This window comes from Prionailurus viverrinus, chromosome A2 (assembly GCF_022837055.1).
Source record: "Prionailurus viverrinus isolate Anna chromosome A2, UM_Priviv_1.0, whole genome shotgun sequence".
In the NCBI taxonomy this organism is placed as follows: domain Eukaryota; kingdom Metazoa; phylum Chordata; class Mammalia; order Carnivora; family Felidae; genus Prionailurus; species Prionailurus viverrinus.
In genome coordinates this window covers 147,847,662-147,868,711 of record NC_062562.1, presented here as the reverse complement: position 1 = coordinate 147,868,711, position 21,050 = coordinate 147,847,662, and the positions used below count along the sequence as shown (strand labels likewise).

The 21,050-nt window shown below is 39.0% G+C and overlaps 1 protein-coding gene across 2 annotated transcripts in view; it reads right to left on the bottom strand.

Moving 5' to 3' along the window:
- Window positions 1-21,050, bottom strand: part of MKLN1 (muskelin 1) — a 194,390-nt gene that overhangs the window by 124,442 nt on the left and 48,898 nt on the right. The window lies entirely within an intron of this gene.

The following is a 21,050-nucleotide window of genomic DNA, read 5'->3' as shown; positions in this document are numbered from 1 at the left end:
GATTCGGTGTCTCCCTCTCTCTCTGCCCCTCCCACACTCTGTCTCTGTCTCTCAATAATAAATAAACATTAAAAAAAATAAAATAAATTAAAAAATAAACTTAAGAGATTTACTAACCACCCCTGCCAATTTTTAAAAATTAAAAAACCTGGACCTACTGTAGATATGTCTAATGTAGCTCAAGATTTCCTGTTATACACTAAATAAAATGGAGTCAATTAGGGAATACATTTTACATTATGTAGATTGTTTCATTTATAAAAATCAAGAAGGAAACTACTACTGGTTGAGTATATGGAGAAAAAAGTATTCAGGAAAATGATTCAGATGGCTTTTGCAGTGGCTTCATGCTAATAGTGGGTAATACAGGTGACAAACGTAGAAGAGTAAAATTGGTGGTTGGTCCTACTTCCTACCATGCACAGAAAATGAACTCAGAATGGATCAAAACCGATCCAAAATCAGTCCTTTAGAAGCAAAGAGCTAAATGGAAAAACTAGGGGCGCCTGGGTGGCCCAGTCGGTTAAGCGTCCGACTTCAGCCAGGTCACGATCTCGCGGTCCGCGAGTTCGAGCCCCGCGTCGGGCTCTGGGCTGATGGCTCAGAGCCTGGAGCCTGTTTCCGATTCTGTGTCTCCCTCTCTCTCTGCCCCTCCCCCGTTCATGCTCTGTCTCTCTCTGTCCCAAAAATAAAATAAATAAACGTTGAAAAAAAAATTTTTTAAATGGAAGAACTAAAACTATAAAGTTCTTAGATGCAAATAGAGGTAAATATGAGATTCTGGATTTGGCAGTGATTTCTTAGATATGATATCAAAAGCACAAGCAACAAAATCTAAAATAAATTGCCCTTCGTTAAAATTAAAACTTTTGTGCATCAAAGGATACTACCAATAAAGTGAAAATATAACCTACTGAATGGGAGATAGATACTCCTCTATTGCTTATCTGTTCTCTAGCATACAGTTAGTTGTATCCTTAAGAAACTTTGAATTAACAAAAATCATATTACCATACCTATTACTTTGATATGGATAAAAAGAATAGCAATCTTAAGTTTTCTGTGGCAATTTTGATAATAAATTTGAATTGCTACCTAAAATGTGAACAATATATAAACAGTTGTTACGGTGTAGTGGTTAAAGCCTTGACTTTGCAGTCAGTGAATCAGTAGAGAGGCTTCTAACTTGAAATAACAGAAGGTCCTATTTTAGTGGGTTTAAACAAATCAAATCCCTCTTTCCCCTCTCCCCCAAAATTAGAGTTAGACAGCTTCTGGTGAAAGTTGAGTGGCTCACAATTGGCTGACTCTGAGATGCTCTTGATTTGTTTTTAAATTTTATTTAAATCAAAGTTAATTAACATAGTGCAAAGGTTTCAGGTGTAGAATTTGGTGATTCATCATTTACATATAACACCCAGTGCTCATCCCATCAAGTTCCCTCTGTGGTACCCATCACCCATTTATCCCATCCCCCACCCACCTCCCCTGCAGCAACCCTTAGTTGATTTTTTTGTTCATGATTGCACAGTGGTTGTTTCAGTTTCAGATAGCAAAGAGGTAGCTTTTTTTTTTTTTTTTAAGCAAAACTGTAACCCCACAGTAAACTTCTGCTTACATCTCAGAATTTTGTCATGTATCTACCTTTGGCAGGAAGGTGGCTAGGAAAAACTGGGTTGAAAATGGTGGTTGGGTCAGCCAACCAACAATATCAACCAGACTGATTTTTAAAGTCACATCTGTCCGTGATTAGTGTTGTAATGATGGTTAAGTTAATTAGCCTTTCTAAGCCAAAATTTCCTCATCTTTAAGATAAGGATAAAGAGGATGATGATGATTATTATTATTATTATTATTATTATAAGATACTACTTCTATTTCTCTTATTCCTACTAAAATGAGAATGCATGTAAAAATCTGAGCAATGTGCCAGACAAGGGAGTTTTTAACAAGATTTTAACTCTGATTTTATCATCATCATTATCATCATAATCTTTCATGTCAACATCAGCTTCATTCTTTTGTGGAGATAAAATTGACATTACATAAAAATTGATCATTTAAAAATGTGCGTGTTAGTGGCATTAGTACATTCACAGTATTGTGCAACTGTTCTATCTAGTTCCAAGGTATTTTTATCACTCCATAAGGACGCCTGATAGTGGCTCCTGTTTCCCTTAACCCAGCTCCCGGCAATAATTAATCTGCTTTCTGCCTTTGTGAATTTACCTGCCCTGGATATTTTGTATAAATGGAATCCTATAATACATAACCTCCTATATCTGACTTCTTTCCCTTCGCATGTTTTTGAGGTTCATCCATGTTGTAGCATGTAACAGTACTCCATTCCTTTTTATGACTGAAGAGTATTCCATTTTATAGAAATGCTTCACTTTGTTAATCCATTTATCAGTTGATGGGCATTTAGGGTTGTTTCTATTTTGGCCATTGTGAGTAGTACTGCTCTGAACATATGTGTACAAGTGTTTGGATACGTTTTCTCATTTCTTTGGAGTATACACGTAGGAGTAGACCTTCTGGGTCGTATAGTAATTCTGTGTTTAACTTTTTGAGGAACTGCCAAACTATGTTCTGTATCATCTGCACCATTTTCATTTCCACCAGCAATGTCTGAGAGAGTTCCATTTTCTCTATGTCCTCACCAACCATCATTATCTTCTGGGTTTTTTTTGTTTTTGGTTTTGTTTTTTAATTATAGCCATCTTAGTGTGGTGTGAAGTTGTATTTCTTTGTGGTTTGAATTTGCATTTCCCTGATGATTAGTGATACATCTTTCTATGTGCCTGTTCGTTTTTTATCTTCCTTGGGAAAAAGGATGTTGAGGTCCTTTGCCATTTTCAAATTGGGTTGTCTTTTTTGTTGTTGAGTTGTAAGAATTCTTTGTATTTCTGGATACTAACCCTTATTAGGTTTATTATTTGCAAATATTTTCTCCCATTCAGTAGGTTATATTTTCACTTCATTGGTAGTATCCTTTGATGCACAAAAGTTTTAATTTTAACGAAGGGCAATTTATTTTAGATTTTGTTGCTTGTGCTTTTGATATCATATCTAAGAAATCACTGCCAAATCCAGAATCTCATATTTACCTCTATTTGCATCTAAGAACTTTATAGTTTTAGTTCTTCCATTTAGATCTTTGCTTCTAAAGGACTGATTTTGGATCGGTTTTGATCCATTCTGAGTTCATTTTCTGTGCATGGTAGGAAGTAGGACCAAGCACCAATTTTACTCTTCTACATTTGTCACCTGTATTACCCACTATTAGCATGAAGCCACTGCAAAAGCCATCTGAATCATTTTCCTGAATACTTTTTTCTCCATATACTCAACCAGTAGTAGTTTCCTTCTTGATTTTTATAAATGAAACAATCTACATAATGTAAAATGTGTTCCCTAATTAACTGACCCCATCTCCATCTTTCTCATTAACCCACACTCCCTCTCATTCCTGTCTCCTCCTTTCTCTAGTCATCCTTTAAAGTCTCAGTTTAGATGTCAGTCTCCCCTGACAGCTGGTTAGGTACAATGTTGTAACTAATATTAAAAATGAGTTTTTATACATCTGTTGTGCACCATCCATCACTCCATATATGATACCCCGAAATCCAGCAGGAAGTTGTTACATATATATAATTTTATTAATAACCAAATCGAATTTTTGTTATTAAAAAGTTACATAAATAGGGGTCCCTGGGTGGCTCAATTGGTTAAGCTCCCAACTCTTGATTTCTGCTCAGGTCATGATCTCACAGTCATGGGATCAGGCCCTGCACTGGGCTCTGCATTGAGCATGGAGCCTGCTTAGGATTCTCTAACACCTTCCATGCTTGCTTGCTCCTCCACCCCACCCCCAAAAGTTGCTTAAGGAAAATTTAAACTCTCTAACCGGAAGCAAACCATAATAATTTGATAGAAACCCTTCTTAGGCAAAAATTTTAATGTTTGGGGCACCCGGCTGCCTCAGTCAGTACAGCATGCAACTCTTACTCTCAGAGTTGTGATTTCAAGCCCCACGTTGGGTATGGGGACAATTAAAAAAAACAAAAAAACAAAAAAACTGAAGCAACCTAAATGCTCTGGGAAATTAGTTAAGCTTAATATTTTTTAAAATTTTAATTTTCAATCACATTTGCCTTTATTCATAATGAAATTATAATTGCCATTTTCCAACTCTTGAATATAAATGCTGAGTAGTGTTACTGTTAAACAATGTTGTCCTATAGTTAAATAGGTTTTCATTAGTTTTAATTTGGAGAAATAACTGCTATAGATATAGCAATACAAACTAAAAAAAATTAAAAAAATTGAAGTTCATTAAGAACAAACATTTTAGAAAAACTACTTTAGAACCTATTAGAGGGGGCAAGAGGGGGCTGCCCCAAGATGGGCCACTATGGCATAAAGATTATTTCAAGTTAAAAGTAATCAAAACCTGGGGTGCCTGGATGGCTCAGTCAGTTAAGCCATCTGACTCTTGATCTGGATTCTGGTCATGATCTCAGAGTTTGTAAGACAGAGCCCTGTGTCAGGCTCTGCGCTGATAGCTCAGGGCCTGCTTGGGATTCTGTCTCTCCCTCTCTCTCCCCCTCCAGGCTTGCTCTCTTTCTCTCTCAAAATAAATAAACTTAAAAAAAAAAAGTAATCAAAACCCAGCAGATACAGGAAAAGCTCTCTACCTCCCCCTAAACTGCCAAAATTTACATTGGAAAGGAGCACCTGTACCAGGAAGAGAGAGCTATTAACAGAAACTCTCCTTTACCTAAGGAATTTATCTGCGTAACAGGACAGTCTTGTTCTTCCAAACATCTCCTTTTCTAAGGTCTCCCCATTATATCCTCAGGCCCTACCCCTCACCTCAGCTCAAATAAGCTTCCTGTTGCCTGTCTCTGGAATTTCATGTCTGTGTGGATGCCCCACAGGTATACCTATTAAATTTTATTTTCTCCTGTTAATCTGTCTCATGGCAATTTGATTCTAAGTCCAGTTAGAAGAACCACAGGGCAGAGGAAGGTCTTCCTCCCTGATACTATATATCAACCTTTGAATTGTGAGTATATAAATATTAATACATTAATTTTATAATAAAACATAATGTACCACATTCTCTTTTCCAAAAGGGGGGGCACACTAAAAATTCAGCCACAGAATTAAGCAAGCAATGAAAAAAAAATTTTAATGTTTAAAACTTGTTCACAATTTCAAACTTAAGAGATTTTTTCAATGTGAGAAAGGTGATTTTAAAAATCATTTTTAATCAGGGGCACCTGGGTGGCTCAGTCAGCTAGGTGTCCGACTTTGGCTCTGGTCATGACCTCATAGTTTGTGAGTTCAAGCCCCACACTGGGCTCTGTGCTGTCAGTTCAGAGCCTGATTCAGATCCTCTGTCTCCCTCTCTCTCTGCCCCTCTCCTGCCTATTCTCTCCTCTCTCTCTCAAAAAGAAACATCTAAAAAAAATGATTAAAAAAATAAAGAAGAGGGGCGCCTGGGTGGCTCAGTCGGTTCAGCGTCTGACTTCAGCTAAGGCTATGATCTTGAAGTTTGTGAGTTTGAGCCCCACATCGGGCTCTGTGCTGACAGCTCGGAGCCCGGAGCCTGCTTCGGATTCTGTGTCTCCCTCTCTCTCGGCCCCTCCCATGCTCGCACTCTGTCTCTTTCTCTCTCTCAAAAATAAATAAACATTAAAAAAAATAAAAATAAAAAATAAAGAAGAATTGCTGAATCAAATATTTGTGTACATCTAACATACTTATATTTTTATTTCTAAGAGGCAGAGCCCTACGAAGAACTGAGTAAGACAAATGTACTCTCCACATCGAGAGCCTTTGCCAGATTATATTTCAAAGACTAATAATTCAGATTTTCAATTTCAGATTTTCAAATGTATAGGTACCCTTCTTCCCAAATTCCTGCAACAATGAGTGTTATCATTCTTTGAATTATCTCTATAGACATTTTAAATAATCTATCAGCTAAAAAAAAAAAAAACACTATAAAACTTGATATGACATGAAAAGGAAATATCTGAAGGCACAGAACACCAGAGTGAACAGAAGCAAACTCTGGGGGAAGTGCATGCTCGCTGACGAAGGGCAGCCAATAAGCTGTAAAGCAGGTCCTAGCTCCAAAGCTTTTATCGTGCAGCTAAGTGCACTCTTAGAGCAGACACAGCAGCAGTCAGAAAGTAAAGAAACCAGGAAAGTAAAGTTGGGGACCCATGAAAGTTGAAGAAAGTGGTATTTCAAGGTTCTCCAGAAAAACAAAACAGAAACAGGAGGCTGAGAAATCCCATAATATGTGATCTGCAAGCTGGAGAACCAGGTAAGGGAATCCTCCAACCCCAGGCAAACCTTGGGATAACTGCAGTCCTGGCCTACACCTTGAGTGCAGCCTTGAGCCAGAACCACTCAGCAACGTCACTCTCAGATTCCTGACCCTCAGTAACAGTGTGAAGTAATAAATGCTTGTTTCTAACTGCTAAGTTTGGGGTAACTTATTACACAGCAATAGATAATACAGCATCCAAGGCCAAAATAAATATTAACAGTTCCATTTATTAAGTAGTTAAGTCCAAACAGCTTAATAAGCGTTTATGTACTGACAACTTAGTAGCCATTTGAAAAACAACAGACATAAATTAAAACAAAAATATTTGTATTTCATTCCTAGATAAATACAAGTACCTACTAATGTGCTTTGTGTGCCTGCTGGACAGCGCACAATGACGCAAACATTTGAATTAGACTAGAATCTATCTACCACTCATATTTCCTAAACCACATTAATTTTCTATGTAATAATTGTTTGTTTGTTTGTTTGTTTTATCACAGCAAATGAAATTCTCAGCCAACACAGAATTTTGCCATGGCACCACTGAAAGGGAAATACAGAAATTAGTAAGACCGAATGCTACTTTTCAAAGATCTTACTTACAATCTAATGAAGAAAATACACACTAACAACTAACCACAACACAAAGTAGAATGAAAGGATTTGAAAAGTTTGAAAAAAGAAAAAAAGGATTTGACATTAACTAGTAATAGAGTAATGCTTCCATTTACCCATCACCTTCAGAAAATGAGGCTTCCAAATAATACAAAATATAAAATTTGGAAATCTAGAAATAAAACACTTTTTGGATAACCCTAAAACCTTATTTTTATTGATGAAGAAATACAATCCTAGAGACATGAACTCTCTGACTTCAAATTACATAGAGTCAATGGTAGATTATTTACAACAATATGAGATAGAGACAGAAGGGATATAAAACATAGTTAAGGGGTGCCTGGGTGGCTCAGCTAGTTAAGCGTCTCTTTAAAAATTTTTTTTTTTTTTACCATTTATTCAGTTTTGAGAGACAGAGCGTGAGTGGGACAGGGGCAGTGAGAAAGGGAGACACAGAATCTGAAGCAGGCTCTGAGCTGTCAGCACAGAGCCTGACGCAGGGCTCGAACTCACAAACTGAGATCATGACCTGAGCCAAGTAGGAAGCTTAATCGACTGAGCCACCCAGGCACCCCCACGTCTGACTCTTATTCTCAGCTCAGGTTATGATCTCATGATTCACGGGTTAAAGATCTGAGTAGGGCTCAGGGCTCACAGCGCAGACCCTCCATGGGATTCATTCTCATTCATTCTCTCTCTCTCTCTCTCTCTCTCTCTCCCCCTTCCTCCCTCCCTCCCTCCTCCTCCTCCTCCTTCACTCACGCGTATGTGTCCATTCTCTCAAAATAAACAAACATATAAAAAATATTTAAAACATTTGAGAGACTATAAAAGCAGTAATTTCCCCTACCTTTTCTGCCTTGTCAAAAATAACACCCACTCAGAAAAGAAAAGAGAGGCAATATTCATTTCTTGCATTTGGTTACTTGTTAGCAGAAGGCTTAAAAATAAAAATATAAAATAAAATATATATATATATATATATAAAATAAAATAAAAATAAAAATAAAAATATGATCTTACATTTTTCAAAGTGTTTTCACAAGCAATTTTCATCATCTGGACAACTACCACCAAGTCAAAACCTACCAAAATCTCTGGCCTGGATTATTGCAATAGCACTTTTTACCTCTGAATATATTGTTTAGTGTATTGTCTTTCTCCTCAAGAAATAAGCTCCATGAGAGCAGAAATTTTTGTTTGTCCTGCTTACACCTCACTGATTTTCCTTAGTGATAAACCCCAAACACCTACAACACAGTCTGACCTATTTATAGCAGCCAATAAATCTGTACCTACTGAATTCAATGAATGAAAGCTACAGACAAAAGGTGAGAAGGTACTGCACGCATAATTCCTGGTCCCTGTTGTACACAAACCTACCTCTCTCAGATATTCAATCAAACACTAACCTAGTGAAAGTAGTATGGATAGATGTAATTATGTTTCCAGATCAGTTCGTTTTAATTAAAACAGAGATTATCTGGGTGGGCCCACCTAATCGTGTGTCCTTTAACTCTGAGTTTAGAGATCAGAGACAAGAAGTCAGAAATTAAAAGCACAAGAAGGAATCGATGCACCATTGCTCATTTGAAAATGAAGGGGGGCATGTGGTAAGGCATGTGGGCATGGTCTAAGAACTAAGAATAGCTCTTAATTTATAGCCAGCAAGAAAACAAGGACTTCAGTCCTATAACCACAAGAAACTGAATTTTGACAACAAAGCTCACTGTCTTCAGGGCCAGCAGATGAGAACCTAACCAATATCTGGATTTCAGCCTTATGATACTCTGAAGAAAGAATCCCACCTGGGGGATTGTAACCTAGGAAGTGGCTTTAAACTAAATCTGTGATTTGTTATAGAGCAATACCAAAATAATAATAGAGGGACCCACCATAATAAGGACAATGTTAAAATCACAAAACCACATAAAGCTTTAAGATTTAGAGTCTAATTCATTAGAATTAGAATCAAAGTTCCATTCAGGGGCGCCTGGGTGGCTCAGTTGGTTAAGCTTGGACTCTTGATCTCAGCTCAGGTCATGATCTCACAGTTGGTGAGATTGAGCCCCGCGTAGGGCTCTGTGCCTGCTTGGGATTCTCTCTCTCTTCCCCTCTCTCTGGCCCTCCTCAGCTCACACACCCATGCTTGCTCATTTATTTTAATAAATATTTAAAAAACGTTTAAAAAAAAGAATAAAGGGTAAAAAGTTTAATTGGGGTCCTTTCTGGCAAAGCTTCAATGGATAAAGAAATGAGGACAAGAATGCAAACCATTATGATTTATTCCAGTAAGTAAAACTGAGGAAGGTATGCAATATCTACTAAAATATACACTCTAAATATAGATTATTATCTATTTTTCCAATAAAGACCCCTAAATGTTACACTTTTGTTTTTCTTTTTTTTCTTTTTTTACACTTTTGTTTTTCTATTTGTTACTTAGATTTTTCTATCTTTTCCATCACGACACTTTGTCAGTTGTTCTGTTTGTCAGCTTGCTGTTAATGTGCCTATCTTTTATAGCTGTGCCCCCATACACAAAGTTACATCCAGTTGCTGAAAAGTGAAGAAGTAACTAACTAAACAGAGTAACTTAAAACCAATGTAGATTCTACCAAAGGCCCTCAGGACCTAAAATTTCATCACAATGTTTTGGTTTTTCAGAGTCCTCTTTTTTTCCTTTCTGATTCTCAGCTCTGTTCAAAACATGATAAATGAATTATTAGATCCCATACAGTCACTCCTCATTATTTGTGGATTCCATATTTGTGAATTCCCCTACTCACTAAAATTTATTTTCAACAACAAAATCACTACAGATTTCAATACCTACAGCACTTTCAGAATCATTTCCAGACATTTGCAAAGCGACAAAAAAGTATGAGTTGCCCAATGCACTCTCTCCCAGCTGAGGTCAAACAAGGGACGCTCTGCCTTCTTGGTTTAATTCTATCATACAGTAAACAAGCGTCCTTTACACCGTCTACTTAGTGCCACATTTTTTATATTTTTGTGCCTTCTGCTGATCTTGCTGTCTACAATGATCCCCAAGCAGAGTGCTGAAGCCATGTCTAATGTTTCTAAATGCAAGAAGGATGTGATGTGCCTTTCAAAGGAAATAGGTGTCAGGCTGGGGCAGTGATGTCTCCCTCCCTAAGGAATTTCAAAGTTCCCTGAGCCCCTGGGGAATTTCAACCCCTCCTTCAGTGCCCACCTGGTTTTTAAAGACCACTGCACTCCCAGAGCAGCAAAGGGAGCAGCTAGAGCTAGTGAAACTAGAGTCCTGGGGCGCCACCTCTACGTGAAGCATTTCTGAGTTCTCAGGACCTATAGGATGGCATATATGGGGAAGTTTCTTAGAATGTGTTCAGTTTTCTCTGGATAAATCTAATTAAGACAAAACCTTAGCTTCCTCAGAGGTCTGCCACATGCCATCAGGCAGATCGTGAGAATGACTGTGGAAACTCTGGCTTCACCATGGCAAGATTCACTCATATTGTGATTCATGGTCTCTGGACTCTTATTTCAAGCTTCATTTCATTCAGGCGTTAAGTTATAGTGCTATGGCTGTAGTAAGTTCAATGCTAATGAACAAATAATATACATAAAATAAGGTATGTGTAAACAGAAACACACATAAAGTAAGGTCATATACCATTTGGTAAACAGGAATGTTACGACCAAAGGCACACAGGAATCTAACCCTGTATTTCCCCTAGAAGCAATGGCTCAGTATTCACTAATGCAGTGTTCATGGCGATTTTATAAAATATAACTATTGTAAATTACACAATCAACTATCATAAAACCAAAACACATTAGAAATGGAAATACTTTTCAGAGTTTTAGGGCACTAAAGTAGCTAAAGTACATGCACCAAACCTTTACAATCACCATACACGGTCATGGGGGGATTTAGAATAATTAAAAACAAATATGGAAAATAGAGGCAATTCTCATACTAATTATATGGTACCACTTCATGAAATAAGGTTTCTCCTTATCCAAAATTAAAATAATAGAACTAAGTTATATATCCTAAGTAGTGCTTTGAAATAGGCAGGTCAAGTAATAGTTTATTATCAAAATAAGCTACAAAGGTAAGTAATTGTATGTATCTGTCATATAAATTATTACTAGCAATTATTTTTCAGTGATCTATGACAATACTATTTCCACTTTACATAAAGTATATTTTACTTAATTTTAAATTTTTATTTTTTTTTTAATTTTTTTAATGTTTATTTTTGGGACAGAGAGAGACAGAGCATGAATGGGGGAGGGGCAGAGAGAGAGGGAGACACAGAATCGGAAGCAGGCTACAGGCTCTGAGCCATCAGCCCAGAGCCCAAGGTGGGGCTCAAACTCAGGGACCGCGAGATCGTGACCTGAGCTGAAGTCGGACGCTTAACTGACTGAGCCACCCAGGCGCCCTTAAATTTTTAATTTTTTTAACCTTTGACATTTTATTTCCCTATTTTTAGAGAGAGAGAGAGAGAGAGAGAGAGAGAGAACACAGGCAGGGGAGGGACAGAGAGAGGGACAGACAGAGAATCCCAAGCAGGCTCTATGCCGTCAGCACAGGGCCTGGCACGGGGCTCAAACTCATGAACTGTGAAATCACGACCTGAGCCAAGACCAAGAGTACCATCCAGGTACCCCAATCAGTTAAGCATTACACTCCTGATTTCTCTTCAGGTCATGATCTGAACTGTTCATGAGTCCAAGCCCTGCATCGGAGGGAGCCTGATTGGGATTCTGTCTCCCTCTTTCTCTGTGCCTCCCCTGCTTATTCTCTCAAAATAAATAAAAATAAACAACAACAACAAAAAAAGGGAAAGTGTTTCTGGAAAGTTCTTTTTTATTCTCAACTATAATCTGCAATTTTGGTTACTGTATTTTTCATTTATATTTTGGTTCTTTTTTTTTTTTAATTCCCTGCCAAAATTTGCATTTTTTTTTCAATAAATGAAGTTTATTGTCAAATTGGTTTCCATACAACACCCAGTGCTCATCCCAAAAGGTGCCCTCCTCAATACCCATCACCCACCATCCCCTCCCTCTCACCTCCCATTAACCCTCAGTTTGTTCTCAGTTTTTAAGAGTCTCTTATGCTTTGGCTCTCTCCCACTCTAACCTCCTTTTTTTTTCCCCCTTCCCCTCCCCCATGGGTTTCTGTTAAGTTTCTCAGGATCCACATAAGAGTGAAAACATATGGTATCTGTCTTTCTCTGTATGGCTTATTTCACTTAGCATAACACTCCAGTTCCATCCATGTTGTTACAAAGGGCCATATTTCATTCTTTCTCATTGCCATGTAGTACTCCATTGTGTATATAAACCATAATTTCTTTATCCATTCATCAGTTGATGGACATCTAGGCTCTTTCCATAATTTGGCTATTGTTGAGAGTGCTGCTATAAACATTGGGGTATAAGTGCCCCTATGCAACAGTACTCCTGTATCCCTTGGTAAATTCCTAGCAGTGCTATTGCTGGCTCATAGGGTAGGTCTAGTTTTAATTTTCTGAGGAACCTCCACACTGTTTTCCAGAGAAGCTGCACCAATTTGCATTCCCACCAACAGTGCAAGAGGGTTCCCGTTTCTCCATATCCTCTCCAGCATCTATAGTCTCCTGATTTGTTCGTTTTGGCCACTCTGACTGGAGTGAGGTGATATCTGAGTATGGTTTTGATTTGTATTTCCCTGATGAGGAGCAACGTTGAGCATCTTTTCATGTGCCCGTTGGCCATGCGGATGTCTTCTTTAGAGAAGTGTCTGTTCATGTTTTCTGCCCATTTCTTCACTGGGTTATTTGTTTTTCGGGTGTGGAGTTTGGTGAGCTCTTTATGGATTTTGGATACTAGCCCTTTGTCCGATATGTCATTTGCAAATATCTTTTCCCATTCCGTTGGTTGCCTTTTACTTTTGTTGGTTGTTTCCTTTGTTGTGCAGAAGCTTTTTATCTTCATAAGGTCCCAGTAGTTCATTTTTGCTTTTAATTCCCTTGCCTTTGGGGATGTGTCGAGTAAGAAATTGCTACGACTGAGGTCAGAGAGGTCTTTTCCTGCTTTCTTCTCTAGGGTTTTGATGGTTTCCTGTCTCACATTCAGGTCCTTTATCCACTTTGAGTTTATTTTTGTGAATGGTGTGAGAAAGCGGTCTAGTTTCAACCTTCTGCATGTTGCTGTCCAGTTCTCCCAGCACCATTTGTTAAAGAGACTGTCTTTTTCCCATTGGATGTTCTTTCCTGCTTTGTCAAAGATGAGTTGGCCATACGTTTGTGGGTCTAGTTCTGGGGTTTCTAGTCTATTCCATTGGTCTATGTGTCTGTTTTTGTGCCAATACCATGCTGTTTTGATGATGACAGCTTTGTAGTAGAGGCTAAAGTTTGGGATTGTGATGCCTCCTGCTTTGGTCTTCTTCAAAATTACTTTGGCTATTCGGGACCTTTTGTGGTTCCATATGAATTTTAGGATTGCTTGTTCTAGTTTCGAGAAGAATGCTGTGCAATTTTGATTGTGATTGCATTGAATGTGTAGATAGCTTTGGGTGGTATTGACATTTTGACAATATTTATTCTTCCAATCCATGAGCACGGAATGTTTTTCCATTTCTTTATATCGTCTTCAATTTCCTTCATAAGCTTTCTATATTTTTCGGCATACAGATCTTTTACATCTTTGGTTAGATTCATTCCTAGGTATTTTATGCTTCTTGGTGCAATTGTGAATGGGATCAGTTTCTTTATTTGTCTTTCTGTTGCTTCATTACTAGTGTATAAGAATGCAACTGTTTTCTGTACATTGATTTTGTATCCTGCAACTTTGCTAAATTCATGTATCAGTTCTAGCAGACTTTTGGTGGAGTCTATCGGATTTTCCATGTATAATATCATGTCATCTGCAAAAAGTGAAAGCTTAACTTCATCCTTGCCAATTTTGATGCCTTTGATTTCCTTCTGTTGTCTGATTGCTGATGCTAGAACTTCCAACACTATGTTAAACAACAGCGGTGAGAGTGGACATCCCTGTCGTGTTCCTGATCTCAGGGAAAAAGCTCTCAGTTTTTCCCCATTGAGGATGATGTTAGCTGTGGGCTTTTCATGAATGGCTTTTATGATGTTTAAGTATGTTCCTTCTATCCCGACTTTCTCGAGGGTTTTTATTAAGAAAGGTTGCTGAATTTTGTCAAATGCCTTTTCTGCATTGATTGACAGGATCATATGGTACTTATCTTTTCTTCTATTAATGTGATGTATCATGTTGATTGATTTGCGAATGTTGAACCTGCCCTGCATCCCAGGAATGAATCCCACTTGATCATGGTGAATAATTCTTTTTATATGCTGTTGAATTCGATTTGCTAGTATCTTACTGAGAATTTTTGCATCCATATTCATCAGGGATATTGGCCTGTAGTTCTCTTTTTTTACTGGGTCTCTGTCTGGTTTAGGAATCAAAGTAATACTGGCTTCATAGAATGAGTCTGGAAGTTTTCCTTCCCTTTCTAATTTTTTGGAACAGCTTGAGAAGGATAGGTATTATCTCTGCTTTAAACGTCTGGTAGAGGGGCGCCTGGGTGGCGCAGTCGGTTAAGCGTCCGATTTCAGCCAGGTCACGATCTCGCGGTCTGTGAGTTCGAGCCCCGCGTCGGGCTCTGGGCTGATGGCTCAGAGCCTGGAGCCTGTTTCCGATTCTGTGTCTCCCTCTCTCTCTGCCCCTCCCCCGTTCATGCTCTGTCTCTCTGTGTCCCAAAAATAAATAAACGTTGGGAAAAAAAAAAAAACAACGTCTGGTAGAACTCCCCTGGGAAGCCATCTGGTCCTGGACTCATATTTGTTGGGAGATTTTTGATGACTGATTCAATTTCTTAGCTGGTTATAGGTCTCTTCAAGCTTTCTATTTCCTCCTGGTTGAGTTTTGGAAGCCAGTGGGTGTTTAGGAATTTGTCCATTTCTTCTAGGTTGTCCAGTTTGTTGGCATATAATTTTTCATAGTATTCCCTGATAATTGCTTGTATCTCTGAGGGATTGGTTGTAATAATTCCTCCATTTTCATTCATGATTTTATCTATTTGGGTCATCTCTCTTTTCTTTTTGAGAAGCCTGGCTAGAGGTTTATCAATTTTATTTTTTCAAAAAACCAACTCTTGGTTTCGTTGATCTGCTCTATAGTTTTTTTAGATTCTATATCGTTTATTTCTGCTCTGATCTTTATTATTTCTCTTCTTCTGCTGGATTTAGGCTGTCTTTGCTGTTCTGCTTCTATTTCCTTTAGGTGTGCTGTTAGATTTTGTATTTGGCATTTTTCTTGTTTCTTGAGATAGGCCTGGATTGCAATGTATTTTCCTCTCAGGACTGCCTTCGCTGCATCCCAAAGCGTTTGGATTGTTGTATTTTCATTTTTGTTTGTTTCCATATATTTTTTAATTTCTTCCCTAACTGCCTGGTTGACCCATTCATTCTTTAGTAGGGTGTTCTTTAACCTCCATGCTTTTGGAAGTTTTCCAGACTTTTTCCTGTGGTTGATTTCAAGCTTCATAGCATTGTGGTCTGAAAGTATGCATGGTATGATTTCAATTCTTGTATACTTAGAAGGGCTGTTTTGTGTCCCAGTATGTAATCTATCTTGGAGAATGTTCCAGGTGCACTCGAGAAGAAAGTATATTCTGTTGCTTTGGGATGCAGAGTTCTAAATATATCTGTCAAGTCCATCTGATCCAATGTATCATTCAGGGCCCTTGTTTCTTTATTGACCATGTGTCTAGATGATCTATCCATTTCTGTAAGTGGAGTGTTAAAGTCCCCTGCAATTACCACATTCTTATCAATAAGGTTGCTTATGTTTGTGAGCAATTGTTTTATATATTTGGGGGCTCCTGTATTCGGCGCATAGACATTTATAATTGTTAGCTCTTCCTGATGGATAGACTCTGTGATTATTATATAATGCCCTTCTTCATCTCTTGTTACAGCCTTTAATTTAAAGTCTAGTTTGTCTGATATAAGTATGGCTACTCCAGCTTTCTTTTGACTTCCAGTGGCATGATAAATAGCTCTCCATCCCCTCACTCTGAATCTGAAGGTGTCCTCAGGTCTAAAATGAGTCTCTTGTAGACAGCAAATAGATGGGTCTTGTTTTTTTATCCATTCTGATACTTGTCTTTTGGTTGGTGCATTTAGTCCATTTACATTCAGTGTTATTATAGAAAGATATGGGTTTAGACTCATTGTGATGTCTGTAGGTTTCATGCTTGTAGCGATGTCTTTGGTACTTTGTCTCACAGGATCCCCCTTAGGATCTCTTTTAGTGGTTTAGTGGTGATGAATTCCTTCAGTTTTTGTTTGGGAAGACCTTTATCTCTCCTTCTATTTTAAATGACAGACTTGCTTGATAAAGGATTCTCAGCTGCATATTTTTTCTATGCATCACATTGAAGATCTCCTGCCATTCCTTTCTGGCCTGCCAAGTTTCAGTAGAGAGATTGGTCACGAGTCTCCCTTTATATGTTAGAGCACGTTTATCTCTAGCTGCTTTCAGAATTTTCTCTTTATCCTTGTATTTTGCCAGTTTCACTATGATATGTCGTGCAGAAGATCGATTCAAGTTACGTCTGAAGGGAGTTCTCTGTGCCTCTTGGATTTCAATGCCTTTTTCCTTCCCCAGATCAGGGAAGTTCTCAGCTATTATTTCTTCAAGTACACCTGCAGCACCTTTCCCTCTCTCTTCCTCCTCTGGAATACCAATTATGCGTAGATTATTTCTCTTTAGTGCATCACTTAGTTCTCTAATTTTCCCCTCATACTCCTGGATTTTTTTTATCTCTCTTTTTCTCAGCTTCTTCTTTTTCCATAATTTTATCTTCTAGTTCACCTATTCTCTCCTCTGCCTTTTCAATCTGAGCTGTGGTGGTCTCCATTTTATTTTGCAGCTCATTAATAGCATTTTTTAGCTCCTCCTGGCTGTTCCTTAGTCCCTTGATCTCTGTAGCAAGAGATTCTCTGCTGTCCTCTATACTGTTTTCAAGCCCAGCAATTAATTTTATGACTATTATTCTAAATTCACTTTCTGTTATATTGTTTAAATCCTTTTTGATCAGTTCATTAGCTGTCGCTATTTCCTGGAGATTCTTTTGAGGGGAATTCTTCCATTTGATCATTTTGGATAGTCCCTGGAGTAGTGCGGAACTGCGGGGCACTTCCCCTGTGCTGTCTTGAATAACTTGCATTGGTGGGCGGGGCCGCAGTCAGACCTGATATCTGCCCCCAGCCCACCGCTGGGGCCACAGTCAGACTGGTGTTTGCCTTCTCTTCCCCTCTCCTAGGGGCGGGATTCACTGTGGGGTGGCGTGGCCCGTCTGGGCTACTTGCACACTGTGAGGCTTATGGTGCTGGGGATCTGGTGTATTAGCTGGGGTGGATCGGCAAGGTGCACGGGGGCGGGAGGGGCAGGCTCAGCTCGTTTTTCCTTCAGAGATCCGCTTCAGGAGGGGCCCTGCGGTACCGGGAGGGAGTCAGACCCACCAGAGGGATGGATCCACAGAAGTACAGCGTTGGGTGTTTGCGCGGTGCAAGCAAGTTCCCTGGCAGGAACTGGTTCCCTTTGGGATTTTGGCTGGGGGATGGGCGAGAGAGATGGCGCTGGCGAGTGCCTTTGTTCCCCGCCGAGCTGAGCTCTGTCGTCCGGGGCTCAACAACTCTCCCTCCTGTTGTCCTCCAGCTCTCCGGTTCTCTGAGCAGAGCTGTTAGCTTATAACCTTCTAGATGTCAAGTCCTGCTTGCTGTCAGAACACACTCCATCCGGCCCCTCCGCTTTGCAAGCCAGACAAGGGGGCTCTGCTTGGCCGGCGGGCCGCCCCTCCGCCCCGGCTGCCTCCTGCCAGTCCATGTAGCGCGCGCTGCCTCGCCACCCTTCCTACCCTCTTCCGTGGGCCTCTCATCTGCACTTGGCTCTGGAGACTCCGTTCTGCTAGTCTTCTGGCAGTTTTCTGGGTTATTTAGGCAGGTGTAGGTGGAATCTAAGTGATCAGCAGGACGCGCGGTGAGCCCAGCGTCCTCCTATGCCACCATCTTCCTAAACTCAAAATTTTCATTATTGATTTTCATCTCTTTTTTTTCCTTTAAGACACTAAGGGCACTTATTTAAATTTTTTTTTTAACGTTTATTTATTTTTGAGAGACAAAGTATGAGCAGAGAAGGAACAGAGGGAGAGGGAGACACAGAATCCGAAACAGGCTCCAGGGTCTGAGCTGTCAGCACAGAGCCCGATGGGGGGGGCCTGAACCTGCGAACCGTGAGATCGTGACCTGAGCCAAAGTTGGATGCTTAACCGAGTGAGCCACCCAGGTGCCCCTAAAGGCACTTATTTTAAAACCTGTATCTAAAATTCTATTATCTGTAAACTCGTATTTTTGGTAGATATCAAATATGGAAAACTAAAAATAACTAGATGCCAAGGATATTAACTTCCTCTAGAAGAGGTATATGTGCTGCAGGTCTATGACTAGTGACACTACCACTTCTTGATTATTTTCATCAAATTTCAAGGACTAAGATAATATGAAACTGGGCTTCCCTGTGAGGGTGAGAGTATATTTGGTTCACCCTTCCTCCTCTAACATAGCTTCAGGATCCTAAATCAGAGAAGGGAATCTACTACATTCCAGACTCTGATTTCTGATCTTTATCTTCCTGGCCTCAAGAGTTTGTCAGAAGTGCTGTTCAGCTTTTCAGGATCTTAACCACTTCTTTAGGGGTCAATAGATACCCAGTGGAAAAGTGGCCCCAAAGTAGGTCTCCTATCTGGGTTCCTGTATCTTCCTCATCTTGGCCCCATCACTCTTTACTTGCTTGTTACCAAAACACTGCACCTTCAAAAAAAAAAATCTTTTTTCTTATTTCATCCTCCTTAGTAGGACAGTTGGTCAAAATTAATTTTTCTCATTAAATTTTTCATTTGAAGAAGTTTTATTTGGTTGTTTTTCAAATATGTTATATCACTTTTTAAAGTTTCCTGTCCCTTACAAATACCTTTTATTTCTTTAAATACGGTATGTTATTTTAATTGCAGTATCTTTTAGTACATTTACTTTTTATACCTAATGTTTTTGAAGGTTTCTCTATCATTTCTTCCTAGTTCTTACTAAAGGCACCTTGTTTCCTGGTACATTTGGTTATCTTTGCGTGTGTACTGCTTACTTTCCTTGAATAATGATCTACGGAGACTACCTGAAGATTTGGGAAAGGTAACTATCTCCAGAGAGGATCTGCACTTGCTTTAATTGAGAACCTTAAGAGCACTATACATCCAGGATCACCAGGTTCATCCAGGATCATCCAGGTTTTCTTCATTTTCTCCTCCTCTACTCAGTGCCAATGTAACTCTTCCCACAGTCCCCCAGAGGTGGAGATTTCTTCTGTTTAATTATTCTGAGAATTCATCAATTTAGGGTCCCAGCTTTCATAAACTTTATGTATGTGTGCATCTTTTAAAAATTCAGCCCTTTTAGGGGCGCCTGGGTGACTCAGTCAGTTAAGCATTCGACTTCAGCTCAAGTCATGATCTTGTGGTTCTGCTGACAGCTCAGAGCCTGGAGCCTGCTTCAGATTCTGTTTCTCCCTCTCTCCCTGCCCCTTCCCCTCCCTCCCCCTCCCCCCCAATAAATAAACATTTAAAAAAATTTAAAAACTCAGCCCTTTTAGTAATTTTCAGAATATGGTTTGAGTAAAAAAAAAAAAAAAGAAAAAGAAAAAGAAGAAAAAGAAAAAAGAATAAGCGTTGGAATTAGTATTATTGACCTAGCTCACATCCACTAGGAGTACAAGACTACTTTCTACATATCTATACCTTAAAACTATATCCATTCTATCCCATATGGCAGTTTCACACAAAACTAAGTAAAATCAGAAATTACTTTCAATTATATTTTTTCTGACAAGACTGCTGTTCTTTGAGATTGGCTACATGGAACCCCAGTTATATCTGATGTGTAACTACAATGACGGAAAACAGATTCATGTTACTCATTTCCATGATAAGTTAGTCTCTTTTATTTTTATTTACTTATTTTTTAAAGTAGTCTCTGCATCCAGCGTGGAGCCCAACACGGGGCTTGAACTCACAGCCCTGAGATCAAGACCGGAGCTGAGATCAAGAGTCAGACGCTTAACTGACTGAGCCACCCAGGCATCCCAAGTTAGTCTCTTTTAAATCACAAAAACTTTAAGTAACTTCTACTCTCAGACTTAGCACATTGAATATTAATTGATTCAGGGTATTTCTTGTCTCATTAAGAGGAAAGACAATAGTTAATTCACTGCTATAAAGTTTGGCACCCCATGGGTGCTAAATAATTTTTGAATAAATAAGCAAATGAATAAGTAAAAAGACATTAAGTAATACTGCCTTCAAAATACTGTTCCATAAGAAATAAAAGAAATTTCACAGTAAAGAGGTTACCACCATTTCAGTAATAATGAAAAAGATTATATTCATTAGTAAGACATAAAAACAACTGAATAAAAACAGAAACACACCGAATTTGAGGGCTCAAGTAAAATGAAAAGATGAATAAGAAAAACATGATTGAAAACACAATGTATTCAACCTCAGTGTGAACAGGAGGGGGTGTGTACCAATAACATACAATATAACCCCACAAACAAATGCAAGAAGGTCTGAATGTAAACAGGAAAATTAAAGCCACAGTGAGTTATAATGAAAGATCTAACAGACTGGCAAAATCTAAAAATCAGCCGTATAGAAGTGATATGGAGACTGCAATATACAGCATTTTTCTTTTTTTTTTTTAATTTTTTTTAATGTTTTTTTATTTATTTTTGAGACAGAGAGAGACAGAGCATGAGTGGGGGAGGGGCAGAGAGAGAGGGAGACAAAGAATCTGAAACAGGCTCCAGGCTCTGAGCTGTCAGCACAGAGCCTGACGCAGGGCTCGAACTCACAGACTGTGAGATCGTGACCTGAGCTGAAGTCAGACGCTTAACCAACTGAGCCACCCAGGCGCCCCTACAGCATCTTTCATATACTGTCAGCGAGAATATAAATTATACAGCC